The sequence below is a fragment of the Helianthus annuus genome, chromosome 7 (assembly GCF_002127325.2).
Source record: "Helianthus annuus cultivar XRQ/B chromosome 7, HanXRQr2.0-SUNRISE, whole genome shotgun sequence".
NCBI lineage: Eukaryota > Viridiplantae > Streptophyta > Magnoliopsida > Asterales > Asteraceae > Helianthus > Helianthus annuus.
This window is the reverse complement of record NC_035439.2, coordinates 114,236,729-114,240,587: the sequence shown is the minus strand read 5'-3', so window position 1 is coordinate 114,240,587 and position 3,859 is coordinate 114,236,729. Positions and strand designations below refer to the sequence as shown.

General features: G+C 38.8%; 1 long non-coding RNA gene across 1 annotated transcript; it reads right to left on the bottom strand.

Annotated features, from left to right (window-relative positions):
• Window positions 1-2,399: 2,399 nt before the first annotated feature.
• Window positions 2,400-3,638, bottom strand: LOC118480394. The gene is made up of 2 exons (XR_004862387.1): window positions 3,141-3,638; window positions 2,400-2,967 (listed from the first exon to the last, which is right to left on the bottom strand). It is a non-coding gene; the product is annotated as an uncharacterized LOC118480394 (long non-coding RNA).
• Window positions 3,639-3,859: the final 221 nt, after the last annotated feature.

Genomic DNA, 3,859 nt, shown 5'->3' with positions numbered 1-3,859 from the left:
CCTTAACAATATCCTGTTTTCTCGCAAAGTTCATTCGATTTCTGGATCAAATGCTAGTGGTGAAAGCTTGTGAGAGCTTCTAGTACGCATGCACCTGTAAATACCTGCACACTAACACACCCAGCGTAAACCAGAAAAATAACAAACTAAAAAAAAGATCAAAAATAACACACGTTGCGCACTACTCCCCGGCAACGGCGCCAAAATTTGACGTGATGTCGTGGTCACAATAAAATTTAATCCAATTACTACTAAATAGATAGCGGTAAGTGGGTATCGAACACTGGGAGTTTGTGGAATATGTGTTATTTGAAGATTTATCTAAGTTAACTAAGATTAGCTAATTGCAAGAAAATAAAATTCAAGAGTTGATTTGAGTGAATTGGTTTAGGAACTAGATTTAACTAAGTAAATTGCAAAGGAGAAGTTTTAGTTATAAGCAAATTAGAGACAAATGACCATCCTAGATTTCCGGTTTGTTTCGACATTCATATTATCATTTCACAAGAAAGAACTACATAGAAATAGCTCATGTGTGATTACTTGCAGTGATGAAAGGGAACTAAGTACTCAGATTCCTAGAACGTGAGGTTGTTACCCGATGACCAATTAACCATTACCCAATCCTAATTCTACCCATGATATCTCGATTGCCAACGACACCAAGAACGTATGGTTTGAAACTAGAATAACATAAGAATCAACAATTTACAAGCAAATAATCACACACCATAATAAACAAAACATAGATAAAGTTTACCATTATAGAAATACGAAATCAAAGCACAACCATCTCAAACAAACCTTCAACTAAAGATGACCACCATAAGTTTAGCCGCACATGGCTTGGACAATCATCATAACAAAAGTCTTAATGTTCATCACAATCAAAAACATAAAAACAATGATTCAAGATGTCTTCAAGCTCCCAAGAACAAGCAAAAATCGTCTCTAAAATGATGTGTAACCGAATGGGGTTGATTAGACATGAAAAGACACCATAAATCCGCATTAAAAGGTGGAAGTTACACATTTACGCAGGTCAGCACCGTAAGCTACGGTGGCCACTGTAGCTTACGGTGGCTTGGAATGGCTTACGGTGGCTTTAAACTGTCATACGGTGACAAAAGGTGCCAGTCAGCGCCGTAAGCTACAGCCCTTGCCGTAGCTTACGGCAGGCTTCAACATGAAAACTTGTTTTCAGCATAACTTTTTCGTTTCAACTCCGTTTTCTTCACCGTTTTCGCCTACGTTCTCGTAATTCCATCCTCTATCATGTGATATTCTTAGTTCTTCCATTCCAATATTTTATTTTTTATTGATGCTCCAAATTACTTCCCTTTTAAGCTCCATTTGCACCTGCACGTCCAAACAACTAGTAGTTACCAAGTTCAAACAATTAAACGTGTAAAGCATGGGATTTTAACCTTTTTAAGGCACTTAAGGGTTGTCCTACGGACCACCCGTCACAATCAAATTTAATCCAATTACTACTAAATAGATAGCGGTAAGTGGGTATCGAACACAGGGAGTTTGTGGAATATGTGTTATTTGAAGATTTATCTAAGTTAACTAAGATTAGCTAATTGCAAGAAAATAAAATTCAAGAGTTGATTTGAGTGAATTGGTTTAGGAACTAGATTAAACTAAGTAACCTTAACAATATCCTGTTTGCTCGCAAAGTTCGTTCGATTTCTGGATCAAATGCTAGTGGTGAAAGCTTGTGAGAGCTTCTAGTACGCATGCACCTGTAAATACCTACACACTAACACACCCAGCGTAAACCAGAAAAATAACAAACTAAAAAAAGATCAAAAATAACACACGTTGCGCACTACTCCCCGGCAACGGCGCCAAAATTTGACGTGATGTCGTAGTCACAATCAAATTTAATCCAATTACTACTAAATAGATAGCGGTAAGTGGGTATCGAACACAGGGAATTTGTGGAATATGTGTTATTTGAAGATTTATCTAAGTTAACTAAGATTAGCTAATTGCAAGAAAATAAAATTCAAGAGTTGATTTGAGTGAATTGGTTTAGGAACTAGATTTAACTAAGTAAATTGCAAAGGAGAAGTTTTAGTTATAAGCAAATTAGAGACAAATGACCATCCTAGATTTCCGGTTTGTTTCGACATTCATATTATCATTTCACTAGAAAGAACTACATAGAAATAGCTCATGTGTGATTACTTGCAGTGATGAAAGGGAACTAAGTACTCAGATTCCTAGAACGTGAGGTTGTTACCCGATGATCAATCAACCCTTACCCAAGCCTAACTATACCCATGATATCTCGATTGCCAACGGCACCAAGAACGTATGGTTTCTAATTAGTTCAACATAAGATTCAACAAGTTACTAACAAACAATCACACATCATAACAACAAATCACAAAGATAAAGATTGTTATTCTAGAAATTAGAAAAATCAAACATGAAATGTCTCAACCAAACCTTCAATCCAGGACAATCATCAAGTGTTTAGCCACTCATGGCTTGAAGTAACATCATAACAAAAGTTCTATTGTTCATAAAGGTCAAAGCACAAAAACTAATGATTAGATAAGTGTTCTTTACTCCCAAGTCTCCAAGAATGCTCCAATTTTCGTTCACAAGCCAAGTGGTAACCGAAAACATATAATGAGCCACCATAAAAACCCATGAAATGACAATTTAATGCATAAGTTACAAAATTGGATCAGTCGGTGGCGTAACCTACGGCAGAGGGACTTAGGTTACGGCGGGCAGCTTTCCCTTACGGCGGGTGGCTTCTGTCTTACGGCGAAGGCTTTTTGCAAAGGTTGGGGTCGTAACCTATGGCCAAGTACCGTAGGTTACGGCGCTGAGTGTTAGTTTTTTCTTGTTTCCTTCATTTAATTCACCATTTCTTCAATCCCAACACCGCCAACTTCTAGCATCCATCCAAGCTCCATAAAACTCGCATTTTAAGCTCTTTAACGCCTGTGACATCAAACATCTTGTGATTACCAAATTCAAGCTATTAACCGGATAAAGTATGGTATTTTAGTCTATTTAAAGGCCTTAAGGGTTATCCTACGGACCACCCATCAGACATCGTTTAGTGACATTTTGTATGTAGTTTCTCTTGACATCCAAGGAGAATTTATACTCACATCTATCCACTCCTGAAAGGTAAACACTACTAATTGAGAACATCACAACGTCTGGTAAACAACCACAAAACTACCAAGAAGATCATTGCAAGCCTGTAACCCCAAACGCTTCCACGTTCAGATCTGTCAAGCGGCGGTGGTGTTAGGGTGTTTGGTGGAGTATGTGCTAGCTTCAGAGAGTTCCTCACCATGAAGCCAGCGGCAACCCCCGCCTCATTTAAAATCGGCATCCTCTCCGCCACCAACACACCACGTCACCATGCTACCACATGCAGTGATGGGAAAACCGTCGTCGTCGCTGCTAGATACATGGCAGAGTCACCACGCCATCACTACAAGCGAGCATGTTCCTCCTTCACCGCCACTCCTATCTCTCCATCTCTCTAATCTGTGTCCTCTATCGCTGCTCTCTTTCTCCTGATTCACTCTATAGACGTCGGAACGGTCACGACCGTCTTCCTTGTTCTCTCTCTTTCTGTATTTTTCTCTGTCTAAAATTATTGTTGTGGCAAGGGAGTGGAAATATGTAAAATGGTATAAAAGATAAATAGTGGGTGGTTAGAAATCCAGCACGTTGCAAAATTATCTGCCACACAGGTGGAATCATCCACCACGTTGCAAAATCACCTACCATGCAAGTGGTGGTACTTATCATAAAAAAATGGATGGTTAATTGACGCCGTTAATACTGTTCATTCCCTATCTCTACTATCATATTT